Source organism: Balaenoptera musculus, chromosome 11, assembly GCF_009873245.2.
Source record: "Balaenoptera musculus isolate JJ_BM4_2016_0621 chromosome 11, mBalMus1.pri.v3, whole genome shotgun sequence".
Classification (NCBI taxonomy): domain Eukaryota; kingdom Metazoa; phylum Chordata; class Mammalia; order Artiodactyla; family Balaenopteridae; genus Balaenoptera; species Balaenoptera musculus.
In genome coordinates, this window is record NC_045795.1 from 82,828,619 (window position 1) to 82,843,399 (window position 14,781).

The 14,781-nt window shown below is 40.5% G+C and overlaps 1 protein-coding gene across 1 annotated transcript in view; it reads right to left on the reverse strand.

Moving 5' to 3' along the window:
- Window positions 1-14,781, reverse strand: part of FRMD4B (FERM domain containing 4B) — a 183,284-nt gene that overhangs the window by 24,566 nt on the left and 143,937 nt on the right.

Consider the following 14,781-nt stretch of genomic DNA (forward strand, 5'->3'; position numbering starts at 1 on the left):
CTAACGTGAAACCTTTTTCTGATGGTAATCTTCACCTCATCAATCTTCCCTGAACAATAAAACCAGGCAACTGTGGGGAACATGCATACTATTTTTCCTCTGACTCAACTAAATAAAAGGGTAAGGAAATCGTAGATTCCAGTAAACCCATGCCTTCTGATCAAAGACGTTGACTTCATATTTAAATGGAAACAAATTCAAAGGGATGTCTCAATAAGACCACAGATTAAATTCAAAAGAATGCAAAGTGAAAGTAAAATGGAACCCCAAGCAGGGGTGATTCTCCGAGATACCAGTTTCCCGCCTACAAGTGTTCCTCTAAATGGGACAGAAACTGAGCACTCGGAATTGGAGGCAGGGTAGGGTGGGAGTGAACGCTGACACTGACCTCTTGGTTTCTGAGCTAGAGACTCCAGCTTTTGTAAATAGAACCCATTTCTACTGTTGACATTCTAATGCTACACTGGGTGTTATTTGCCAGTTGGTTGGGAGAAACAGAACTTACTTACTGGCAGTGGGCATCTGAAATCTAAATAACTTGTGAAAAGCAGCTCATTCACAGAACTGAGTGGCCCTGCTGCATTTTCTGGGTTCATTCCCAACCCCTCATGTTAACCTGAGCCCCTGCTTGTCCTTTTAACTTTGACTTCATAGTTGAATTCCTTTTCTCCATCCCAGTCTTGATGATCAGAGAAATACTAGCACAGTGATTTCATTCCATTATTAGACTTTGGCTGGATTTTTAAATTATGTTCAAAGAATCTTCAAAAAGCATTTTAATCACCAAGATAGTAACTTCTCTGCAGTGCATGATCAGCAAAACCATTTCCTGGGGTACGGGAACCAACACTTTTCACCAACATGTAAACCTCATGTTGGGACTTCCCTGGTGGCGCAGTGGTTAAGAATCCGCCTGCAAAGGCAGGGGACACAGGTTCAAGTCCTGGTCTGTGAGGGTCCCACGTGCCGCGGAGTGGCTAAACCCGTGGGCCACAACTACTGAGCCTGTGCTCTAGAGCCCACGAGCCACAAGTACTGAGCCCACGCACCTACAGCCTGTGTTTTACAACAGGAGAGGCCACGGCAATGAGAAGCCCGCGCACCGCAACAAAGAGTAGCCCCCTCTCGCCGCAACTACAGAAAGCCCACGCAGCAACGAAGACCCAACACAGCCAAAAATAAATAATAAATTAATTAATTAATTTAAAAAAACCCAAAAAACCAAAACCTCATGTAGAGGAACAGCACGAGCTAAAGGTTCCTGTGCACACATAGCTGGAAGACAAACGTTTTCAAACTGGACCCCCAGTCCCAAACCGAGTAAAATAAACCAGCACCCACTAAAAACACAGCCCTTCATGGTCTGAACACGTAGTGTCTGTAACTACAACCATCACCCAGGTAGAAAAAGGAATTTGTGAGAGCTTAAAGCTACATACCGATTTTCTAAAATGTCCATAGGTTTGAGGCTTTCATTTCTTTTAATCCCAAGGTTCCAAAAGTGGGACAGAAATGGGAAGGAAAAGTCCGAGGTGCTCTCTCCCTCCCCCCCGTCCTGGCCGGGCAGCTCCGGTGAGTTCTGAATGGAGTTTCCTAAGACACTTAGGTGTAACTCAATTTCACAAACCGAGCCTCCCACGGCTGACACCCTAATGACATCAGTAACTCCACCGAGTGACATCACCCCAGTTCCACTCCTTCTTTGATCAGGAAGAGGACAGCTAAGTTCTCTCTAGCAGATTTTCCCAGGACAGAGACACATTTTTCAAATGGGGTACAGGGTAGATTCAGATGGTTGTTTCCTGGGAAGTAAGCTGCTTTGAATCCAGGCACAAACTTCACTAGAGGCTGGGTGAGGGAGACATTGCTCCCCCGTTTTACTCACCCTGGACACGAACAGGTTTGACAGGAAGAGCCACAATGCAGCTCAGCTGTGTTTTCCTTTGCGTCCATTCCCACACACATAAAACCAGGGCCAGACTTGAAACCTGATCTCTGAAAGCCGCCACCTCTCCCTCTTATCACTTACAAACGTGAAATACTAGCGCTTTTGCCAGCAGACGGACAGCAGACGGTCCCCCTGCAAGCAAAAACCCTACTTAAAAGGTGAAGGGTTTCAGCTAATTTAAAGAGTGAAATAATTAGATGGCAATTGGGTTTGCAAATGAAGTTACGGGAAGGAGACTGCATTTTTAAGTCTGAAAGGCAAAGCCATTTCCCCACCTGAAATCTTAAGTTGTTGCAGGGAATTCCCTGGAGATCCAGTGGGTTAGGACTTGGTGCTTTCACTGCTGTCGCCCAGGTTCGATCCCTGGAAAGCTTTTGCAAAATGTAATTTCATATATGTGCCGGTAATAGTATAAAAGTGAAGAGGAATGGCACAAACTTCCTTCGTGATAGCGGTTGGGGACGATAGAATGTATGAGGGGTAAATGGCACAGAAAACTTCAGTGTTACCAGTCATGTCTGATTTACTTGATTAATAAAAATAAGATGAAGTAAATATAACAAAATATTAGTAATCGTCAATTTAAGTGGTTATGCAGGTGTAGTCACATTCTTGGTATTCCTGTATTTTTTTAATTCCTAAAAATTAAAATAAAAGTTTGTATAAAATGAACAAAGGTTGGTCTGTTTCATACAAGAGTGAGATTTCCACTCCCTAACCATTTGGGAGGCCTACATCTTAGGCATGTATTACCTTTATGATTCTTATCAATGTTTGAAGTTGCTAGGAAAACACTTCTAACTGTAGTTGCTCTTGATCTAGCTGGCAGCTGGAAATAAGCTAGTTTTTCTTTTGAAATTTCTGACATCATTCTTCTATCGTGCTTTTAAATTACCTTGGAGTTCTCCATCTCAGAGAGCAGGATAAGGCTCTGAAAATGGCAATGGAGCCGAGGTAAAGTGGATTCCATTGCTCATGCAACACGCCTAGGACAGCACCTGGCACATAGCAGGCAGCTGCCCCATCTTCATTCCTGTCCTTTTTGTACTTAAGTGTTTTCCTTAAAGGGTAAATAAAAGGCCCCCCTCTGGTCAAAATCACTCAAGATTTTGGACCAACGGAAGGATAAGAAGAAAATGCCAAAGAAGTATCCACCAGGCTGACCTGACTTGTTGGGGCCTCTGTATTACAGAAATGGCCTGACAGGGAATTCCCTGGTGGTCTAGTGGTTAGGATTCAGCGCTTTCACTGCCGTTGGCCCGGGGTTCAATCCCTGGTCGGGGAACTAAGATCCCTGCAAGCTAAGCCATGCAGCACAGCCAAAAAAGAAAAAAAGAAAAGAAAAAGAGAGAAATGGCCTGACATATAAGGAATACTCTAAATCACCTGAAAGATGAAGAAGGGTTACAAGAAACCATTTCAGAAAAAAGAACAAAATTCAAAGGAAGGTAGAAGGGAGCAAAGTATGCTTCACATTCTCCACTGTTTGGAGAACACTGGTGCTCATACAGAGTAGGACTCTTATAGCGTATGATGTCTTACAGGATAGAACAAGACTATTATATATATTATATTATATGAATGTGTATGTATAAACAAAATTTGTAATTTTCATATTAAAACAGAAAAAAAAATTTGCCCAAGACAAAATTCCCACTCCTGGAGATTTGGGGGGTGGGTGGGTAGGAGAAGAGGAGTTTTATTTGCTTTGCAACACAGAGTTATGAGCCTGAAACTGCACTGTTTTCTAAAGTGATCATTAAACAAGCATAATGACAATCATTAATTAGTATTTATTGTTGTTTATGTAGCACTCACTAGTAGGGATGAGTTTGAAATTGTGTTGTGTTTAGAATTCATGGTGTTAGTAATGAAAGGAAATACTTGCATGGCGACAATAAAACCATCAGTTAGGTCTTCCAGACTTCTTTCTACTCTACTCTCATCTAGAATGATTAGTTGTGCCCTTTAGCATCAAAAGAAGGAAGCAGATAGCAAGAGATGAAATAATAGCTGGGATTAACTTTGAGATTACAGAATAAATAAACAAAGAGATAAACCAAAAAAAGTCAAAGAGGAGCAATGTGAACAATGATAGTAACAAAGAGATAATCAAAAAAACTACAACAGGAAGAGAATGTTTCCTTAGGTCACAGATCACCTTGTCTTAAAAAAAGAAAGTGTCAAAAATTTAATAACTGACACAGAAAACCAAAGCTGAATCAAATCTTATTTTAAAAGTGAATGTGTGTAAAATGCCGTAGTCAGAATCTATTCCCTTTATCCTTAGATGTAAAGGAAGTTGACAGTTTTAGAATAATTTGCCACGCATTATTACACTTTATTTAATGAGATGCATGGGTTGAATATTTAAGCCATTTTGTTGAAAACTAAATAAACCTCAGTATTTAGTTACTGATAGCCACCCACTATTACAGCCTTAAAGAACTGGAAGAAATCACCTCTTTCCCTTTCCTATGCTACAATCACACTGGTTCCTAAACATCTGAGGCCACTGTCAAACTTTAGGAAAAAAGACTATAAGGAAAAGCAGAGGGACTTTCAGGAAACCGGGAGTCACAAACCTAAGTAGCTCTTGGAGTCCTTTACACATTCCTCTTCAATTAACAAATATTTCTTGTCCACCTTCTATGCGTGAGGTCCTGTTCTTGCTGGCAGATAATAGCCAGGTCCCCTTCCTTGTGATGCTTACCTGAACCAACCGGACCACATCAGACTGCCTTGGTTTACATGCTGATTTCACCACATGCACTTTATTTGGCAAGCTGCTTAACTTTCTTGAGTCTCAGTTTCCTCATCTGTAAAATGGGACCAACAACGCCTGCCTCAGAGGGTTGTTGGAAGGGTTTAGTGAGATTATGTTTATGAAGCACTTAGCACACTGCCTGGCTCAGAATCAACATTTAGTAAGCGATAAAGCTAGCTGCATCTGTTAGGAAGGACCCTCAGTCCAATTCCCTTATTTTATCATCTCTTCTGAAGATGGAGGAGAGCCACTTAACAGCAGAAAGAGAACTAGAAACTGCTGTCTGGATCCCACACCTGTCTTTCCACTGATGAGAAATAGCCAAGTTATTCTGTTGACACTTCCGTGTCCCTCAGATTTCCAATTCTATGAGCTTCAGCCTCTGTAAAAACTGCTGTATCTCTGTTGATTTCATTGGTGGTTTCCTGATACACCCTCTAGGTAGGAAATCTGTTCACTGTTCCTGTATCACAGAGGTCATAGAGGAGGTACGTGAGAATGGGTCAAAGGCACGCCCACAGGGAGACGCAATGGCAGCAAGCTAGCAAGCTCCCTCCTGACTGGGGTACCCAGAAAAGAAGAGACATGCCCTAGCATGTACAAAAATGCTGAGGAGTGTGACCCACTACCAGCAAGGGGGACCTTTGGGGTAGTGAAAGACAAGGAAAAGTCTTGGACAGAAAGGATGCACTGTCTCTTTGAATCTTGATGGATTGAAAGTAGACAGCACCCAAAGGTTTAACACTAGGCAATGACAGGAAAGACATCATCAGAGGCTTGTTTTTTTTTTGTAATAGCACTTATAATACAGGTTAATCATTTAACTGCAAATTCACTTGGAAATGACTAAATTTGGGATAGTAGCAGCGTGGTGTATGACTGTATATCAAATAATTACTCACATAGGGTGATTCCCCTGCTGTAACTTGAAGCAAAACAAGATCACTGTATTATTGATTTATTCTTTTTTCATTTTAAAAAAGTTACACTTGATGAATATACTGTTAGTACTCACAAGCCAGCTAGCGGATCTGTTTTGCCTCCTGGAGTACCAGAAAATTAGAATTTTGCAGGATGATGAGCTTTGAGAAAGCCAAATTGACCTACCTTCTATCCAGCTAGCCATCTTTCGACCAAATATTTATGTGACTGAGAATGAGTCTTCCCAACAACCTTATGGGGAGGTACTACATTTAGCCCCATTTCACAGAAGAGAAAACTGAGGCTCAGAGAGGTTTAATTGGCCAAGGTCCCAAAGTTAAATAGGGGCAGATCTGGGATTCACACCCAAGCACAACCATGGCTCCAAATTCCCCAGTTACCAGAGCACACTATCCTGCCTTTCTTACTTGGGAAGAGTATTCTATGGAGATTTGTTATGTTAACCAAAAAAGAAAGAAAGAAAGAGTAATTCCCAGTTCAACCTCATAGGAAGAAAACGGCAGCAATTACGACAGCCATTTGCAGAAAAGAACTCTTGAGTCTCTCATGTTTGACTTAGACTAGTGGTTCTCCACCAATGATGATTTCTCTTCACTTCCCACCCTCACCCACAACTCCCAGAACATTTGGCCATGTCTGGAGACATTTCTGGTTTATCCCACTGGAGGGGAGGCTGCTACTAGCATCTTGTGGTTAGAGGCCAGAGATGCTGCTGAATATCAGACCATGCTCAGGACAAAATGATCTGGCCCAAAACATCAATAGCGCAGAGAATGAGAACACCTGACTCGGAGGATAATTTCTGGTGACATAACTATGCTTTGGTGGGTGAAATGTGTTGATGAAGAAGATAAAATTTTTGCTACAAAATAATGAATTTTGGATTTCTCTTTTTCTCAACTAGGTATGTCTTTAGGAACAAATAGATGTCTGGATTGTTTTCTAAATGCAAATGTTCCCTCCCAGAAGGACTTAGAACAACTGATCAGACTACAAGAGGCCATGTTCTCAATGCCCAGGAACACACCAAATGGTACACTCTCAGGTAGAGAAAATTACTTTTTCAGATGTGATGTGATAACCCTTCACACATAAAACATCAGGTCTTAAACGCAAGGAGTGAAACATTCTGAGTATTTTTGGAAACGTTTAGACAAAGATGTCCTGGGTATCAGAAAATGCAGGATATAAAAATCTGACCATCTAAGAGGATGTCACCTCGTATAAATTCCCTCTGTGGCCAAATCTCTAACCTCTCAGAGCTGATCTAATGACTTCTGTTAGTACTTGCAATAGAGCGCTCACTGCACGTATCTGGTATAACCAGGGCTGACCTGTCGCTCAGAGACACCTGCATGGCCCTTCTGGATGTTTACAGCTGGCATCCCTCCTCACAGGTTGGTACCTAGTCTGCTTATTAAATATTTTCAATAAAAATCTCTAATTTTGAATATGATTTTGTCTTTCCAGATGGGTTGTCAGGTCCTTGATGACCGGGACTGGGCTTTTTCCTTAAACGAGATAAAGAATATAAAGTAGGGGACTTCCCCAGTGGTTCAGTGGTTAACCACCTTCCAATGCAGGGGACTCGGGTTCGATCCCTGGTCGGGGAACTAAGATCCCACATGCCGCGGGGCAACTAAGCCCGCCGGCCACAACTACTGAGCTGGCGCGCCTCAGCTAGAGCCCGTGTGCCGCAAACTACAGAGCCCACGTGCTCTGGAGCCCGGGCGCCACAACTAGAGAAGAGAAAATCTGCACGCCACAACTACAGAGAAGCCCATGTGCCACGATGAAAGATCCCGCACGCCTCAACGAAGACCCTGCGTGCTGCAACTAAGACCCAACGCAGCCAAAAATAAGTTAAATAAATAAATAATAAATAAATCTTTAAAAAACTATATAAAGTACTATAGGGCCCTTGCAGACAGAATGGGCTCATTATTTTTTTTTTTTTGGAAAAATATCAGAGTACATTGCACTTTGTTAAGAGATTTGCTCCTGAAGGATGAATGAATTAAAACCAAACCAATCTTTGGTTATAAGTACAGAATGAAGAAAACTTTACTGTTTATGCCCCGTGATGGAAAAAATTTTCACCATGCTTTATGTACTAACTGGCTTTCTCTGCATTTGGACTGGTCAATCCTATTAGAGAGCTATCCTTCATTTTTCTGTGTGTGCCAGCAATTCAGCCATTTGGTAAATGCCTAGAAACACAGAGTAACAGATGAGATAATGAAATCTCATGGGTTTGCCTGTCCAGCAGCCCTTTCCTCTTTTTCAACCATCACCTTCAGTTTCTACAGGGAACACACTCACTCTTTAAGCTCTAGCTGTAGGGGTCTCTCAGTTTTTATAACGTGCCCACCTCCCTCCCATCAGCATACACTGTTCTCTGACACGAACATGCCAACTCATTCTTTGTTTTAAGCCTGGCTCCTTCTCACACTTCAGGTCTCAGCTTAAATGTCACCTTTCTCAGAGAGGCCTTTTCTGAACACCTGAAACATCCCCACCCATCCCATTTTTGTCCCTCTGTCTCATTTGTTTCCATCAGAGACTATTCAAAATTTATAATTATGTCTTCATTCTCTGCTCACTTGTTTGTTTCTCATTAACCATCCCCCTGGAAGACTTCCAAGGAAACAAACACCGAGTGACAGGAACTACTTATCACCCTCAGGATCTATTTTTCCTTCCAACAAAACACCTTGAGTGATGGCTTTGTCCATGAACACCCACCTAGAGTATACACTGCCCAGCCTCCTTTGCAGTTAGACTTGGTGATTTTTTCTTTAAACCTTTTTTAAAAAAATATTTTATTTATTTATTTATTTGGCTGTGTTGGGTCTTAGTTGCGGCAAGCGGGATCTTTCATTGTGGCACGTGGGATCTTTTGTTGTGGTGAACGGGATCTCTAGTTGTGGCGTGTGGGCTTAGTTGCCCCGAGGCATGTGGGATCTTAGTTCCCCGACCAGGAATTGAACCTGCATCCCCTGCATTGGAAGGCAGATTCTTAACCACTGGACCACCACGGGAGTTCCTAAACTTGGTGATTTTATGAATAAGGCTGCTTGCCTTGGCTTCTTTCCATCTGCCTACCGGTTGTGAGATGAAAATGGAGACTTACCAATGCCCATCCAATTCTCTGAGAGTTCCCTGTTTTAGAAGAACTGCTTCAAATTCTAATAGTGATTAACTACAGGAGGAAAAGACAAATGCCTATGCTGCCCAGTAAACTTTCTATAAATTAGAGTATGGTGTAAAGGGAAAAATAATTAACCATAAGTTTGTTTTCTATGTCTATGGGAAAGGGGCAGGGGGAGGGATAAATTAGGAGTTTGGGATTAACATATACACACTACTATATATAAAATAGATAACCAACAAGGACCTACTGGATAGCACAGAGAACTGTACTCAATATTTTGTAATAACCTATAAGGGAAAAGAATCTGAAAAAAAAAATATACATATATATGTGTAACTGAATCACTTTGCTGTAAACATGAAAGTAACACAACATTGTAAATCAACTATACTTCAATAAAAAATAAATAAATTTAAAACAAGAAAGGAAAAATATATAGTCAGTGAAAGAATTCGCTAACTCATTGGGTCCACATAATGATCTGTGAGGTAGATAGACAGAATTCTTTGATTTTGATAGTTGAGAAAATAAAGACCCAAAAGGCTGAGTGACAGCTCCAGGTCAGCCAACCAGTAAGTGGAGTGCCAGACTGGTTCTTATTTCAAATCCACCCTATAGGGTTGGAGTTCTCCTCCCACTGACTCTGTAGAAGGCTTTAACAATCAAATTGATTCCTGGTGTGACTGGAGCTTAATTATATACTTCACAAAGCATAGACCGGATGGACTGGTCTCCGGGTGACATTCTGTAATTCTTTTTCTCCCTGCCCATCATACTTCATTTTGTATTGATGTAGAAAGTATAATACAACTGGACGGCACACATTCTCTTCTCTCTCCTATAGTTAACCTCACCTAGAATTTAAGCAGCATTAGAAGCAGCATCCTAATCGAGGTCCGTGGTGATGGGGTAGTGGTGGAGGAAGCAAGGTGGGTTTAGAAATGATCAATATGGCCGTGCTTAGAAAAATAAGCAAGTCACTGAGTTTAAATGAAATGAACCCTGTACTTTTATGACAAGGAAACAGGAAGACTTTTGTGCTGGTTACTTAATTCGTCTGCTCTAGGCAATTGGGAATTCCAATTAATTTTAAAAAATCAGTTAACTGATTTTTTTCCCCACCCTGAAATGCCCTGGGGTAATGACATGTATCACAAGACTTTCTTAGTCTTATAATGCAGAAAGATACTAATCTTGAAAATCATTTTATCCTACTATGGTCTACCTATAACACCTTGACTAGCATGTCATTTTTTCCCTCCCACCTCTGACAGGTTCTGGTTTTCCCCAGGGAAATAACTTGCTAGAGGGGTAGAAATCAGTCATGACATATACTAATACTTAGCCACGGACCCATTGTCTACTTCTTTGTGAAGAACAGACATTTTTCCTTGAAATACTGAATGAACAATAAAAACCTAGAAGGCACGTGTCTGAATTTTTCTTTTTTAAATAAAGCTTCATCGTTTTTAAGTTTGAACATCCTACGATTTGAAGTTGAGTTCTGGTATGTTTCACATTCCCTAAGAGTTTGCAATGACACATTTCATGCACAAAGGAAGGATTTAAAAGAAAAACTGCTTATGACTTGATTTTTTAATACTGTAATTTTTGTGGATTATAACTCAGAAGTTAAAAAATTTCTCTTAATTTGCATCATACCTTAGGGCATTGTGGTTAATGAATTGGGAGGGGCAGAATGCTTACCAGTCTCTGAAAATAGTAAATGTGAGTGTGGACTCTTATGTGGTACATTAGGGCTCTGGGTTTTTAGCAATGTTGGGTCCTTCCTTAACCAGTGATCCAAGAATATTTCTCATACCCTTCTTTATTGTCTCTCTCCCTCACTACAAATGAGTAATTACCAGTTATGGAGTTATGACTGTGTATCAGGCACAACACTAAATATAATCTCATTAATTCTTACAACCACCCTAGTAGTTGGTGGCATTACCATTGTACAGATGAGAAAACTAAAAGCTTAAAGAGAGGTTAAGCAACATGTCCAAGGTCACACAGCAAATGACATCAGAGACAGTCTTTGGATTGCTTCCCAAACCCTTGCCCTGTTGCATTATACTACGTGCACTGCAAACAAATCAACCCCCCTGACTGGCAAAAGCCTTATAGACAGTACACATGAAGAGCCTTTGCTGGGTGTTTTGGGAGGTAAAACAAACACAGTCTCCAATATTCAGACCCTATAACTGACAGACATTATGTGGAAAGGATAGAGGCCTCAGCCTGTGGACCTCAGACCAACCCTTTTTCAAAACAGACTTTTGACATCTTATCATGGGTAATTCTTCCTCCTTCTGGCCTGTTTTTAAGCCATGTAATTATAATGCAGCAGGCATGTGATTCAGGAGGCTGAGCATCTACGTAGCCTCCCATTCCAGCCTTTGTTTCATTCCAGTTTGGCAATATGACCTTCATTCCTGCCCGGCCATTGGTAACTTGCTGGAGCACAGGTCCACGCAAACAGCTGAAGCGTGATCCTCCTTTTATATGTCAGTGTTCACGACCCTTATTTGTGCAACTAAGCCAAGAAGGGGACTTTAGAACATCCTCCTGCCAATGAAACTCTTAAGTTGTCTAGACAGGAAAAAATAAAGATACGGAAGCAAAATCCATTGTCAGGTTTAACAGAAGAAGCAAGGAGAAAGCAAACAGTGGTACAAAGTGGACACCTGCTAAAATAACCAAGAAAGAGAAAGCAAGACAGTGATGACACCAGATGGGCTGTTTATGGTCCTTTTCGAACTGAATGGCATGTCTTGAAAATGAAATAGGAAAACTCTTGCAAATTGCAAAAAGGAAGTGGCTTCTGATCATTGTCTAGACTCTGAAATGAACAAGCAAACCTGATTATGATCAGTGTCAAACAATATTTACCAATTTCTATGAAACTGTGAATGTAAAGAAAGGCCTGTGAGTCATGAGCAACTGACAGGAAATTAACAGCAATATTTACTGTGCAGATTCTGATTCACCATTATTTTGGAAGAAAGCCTGGTTGTTTTTAGTAGATGCATTAGAGTCTGTGAGAATCTCAATTTTCTCAAGCCACATCAGCTAAGAAATTACTTGTGAGTCGATTTAAGTTATATTTTACATGCAAGATTCAGAAAAACCAAAGAAATGTTATTTCTTAAAGTAAAATTCAGGGAAGAAATAAATTACCAAAAAAAAAAAAATGTTAACATGGATGAGGTCTACCTTAAGAAAACATGATCTTACAAAATAGATAATAGGGGCTAGTTATTTGCCTTGGCTGAAATTCATTATGCTACAACCCACTCTTCCCACAATGGAAACAACCCAAATGTTCATCAAGAGAGAACTGGTTAAATAAATTATGTATTTCAACACCATGGAATACCAGTCAGCTTTAAGAAGAGTAAAAAGACATCTGTTTTAGAAGTGATTTGGAGAAATGTGACATAGCGTGGAATAGTATACATAGTAAGATTTCTTTCTCTCTGTAAAAGCTTAGTATACACGCTGACAAAGTCTAAATGAACCAGTATCAACAGCCACTATGGAAAACAGTATGGAGGTTCCTCAGAAAACTAAAAATAGAATTACCATATGATAGAGCAATCCCACTCCTGGGCATATATCCAGACAAAACTACAATGCAAAAAGATACATGCACCTCCATGTTCACAGAAGCACTATTCACAATAGCCAAGACATGGAAACAACCTAAATGTCCATGACAGATGAATGGATAAAGAAGATGTGGTACATATATACAATGGAATGCTACTGAGCCATAAAAAAGAATGAAATAATGCCATTTGTAGCAACATGGATGCAACTAGAGATTATGATACTAAGTGGAGTAAGTCAGAAAGAGAAAGACAAATACCATATGATGTCACTTATATGTGGCATCTAAAATATGACACAAACGAACCTATCTACAACACAGAAACAGATTCACAGACGTAGAGAACAGACTTGCGGTTGCCAAGGGTGGGGGTGGGGGAGGGATGGAGTGGGAGTTTGGGATTAGCAGATGCAAACTATTCTATATAGAACGGATAGACAACAAGATCTTACTGTATAGCATGGGGAACTATATTCAATATCCTGTGATAAACTGTAATGGAGGGCTTCCCTGGTGGCGCAGTGGTTGAGAGTCTGCCTGACAATGCAGGGGACACGGGTTCGAGCCCTGGTCTGGGAAGATCCCACATGCCGCGGAGCAACTAGGCCCGTGGGCCGCAACTACTGAGCCTGCGTGACTGGAGCCTGTGCTCCGCAACAAGAGAGGCCGCGATGGTGAGAGGCCCGCGCATCACGATGAAGAGTGGCCCCCGCTTGCCACAACTAGAGAAAGCCCTCGCACAGAAACGAAGACCCAACACAGCCAAAAAATAAATAAATAAATAAATAAATAATAAAAGTGTTAAAAATAAATAAATAAATAAATGTTCGTTTAAAAAAAAAAACTGTAATGGAGTAGGATATGAAAAAGAATTTATGTATATATATATATAACTGAATCACTTTGCTGTACAGCAGAAATAACACAATATTGTAAATCAACTCTACTTCAATAAAAAAATAAAATAATAAATAAAACAAAATAAAATTCATAAACAAACAAACAAACCAGTATCATTCTCTTGACAGTGATTATCACAGGGGAGGGATGGGGATTGCTGAAGAACTTCCTGCCCCCAATTGATGTTTCTGTAGTGTGTATTTTTTGTTGTTGTTGGTTTCTTTTACAGTGACTATTTAAAACTTTTGGTAAAAACATTAAAATATATAACTGTAAAGAAAAACTGTATGCCCATATCATTTCTTAACATTATTAGAAATTTGGTCTTAGAAACAAGTTTTCAAATACAACCAGTATTACTCGTATTCCTCCTGGAAATCAAGTATTCCTTACTTCAACTGATCTGGGTCACTGGGCCAAAATTATAGAGATCAAGTTCTAATTGTATGATTACACAAATGCTTACTTACCATGCCTCACACAGACGGATCTTTTGTTAAAAATAATGCTTTCCTATTTTTACTGATAATTCCCAATAAGAAGCCACAGCGCCCAGCTAGTCTGATCCAGGAGAGCAGGATGGGCATTCAAAAGGGGCTGTGGCATAGTTCAAAAAGAGTCATGTACCAAAATGTTCATTGCAGCTCTATTTACAATAGCCAGGACATGGAAGCAACCTAAGTGTCCATCATCGGATGAATGGATAAAGAAGATGTGGCACATATATCCAATGGAATATCACTCAGCCATAAAAAGAAATGAAATGGAGGTATTTGTAATGAGGTGGATGGAGTTAGAGTCTGTCATACAGAGTGAAGTAAGTCAGAAAGAGAAAAACAAATACAGTATGCTAACACATATATATGGAATCTAAGGAAAAAAAAAAAAAAGGCCATGAAGAACCTAGTGGCAAGACTGGAATAAAGACACAGACCTACTAGAGAATGGACTTGAGGATATGGGGAGGGGGAGGGGTGAGATGTGACAGGGTGAGAGAGTGGCATGGACATATATACACTACCAAATGTAAAATAGATAGCTAGTGGGAAGCAGCCGCATAGCACAGGGAGATCAGCTCGGTGCTTTGTGACCACCTAGAGGGGTGAGATAGGGAGGGAGACGCAAGAGGGAGGAGATATGGGAACATATGTATATGTGTAACTGATTCACTTTGTTTTAAAGCAGAAACTAACACACCATTGTAAAGCAATTATACTTCAATAAAGATGTTTAAAAAAAAAAAAAAAGGGGCTGTGGTTTGTCCTGGGCAACACCCTTTCATGTTTTCTGTGCCAGTTTCACAACCATAAAATGGGAAGAAAAGGGTAGCTTATTTATTCTCTAAACTCAAAGGAAGATTGTAAGTACTGATTGAAGCTAAAAGGACACTTAGAAGATGAAGAGCTTGTGGTATTATGACCAGGGCCTGACTTTATGAAAAATATGGCTGTTTT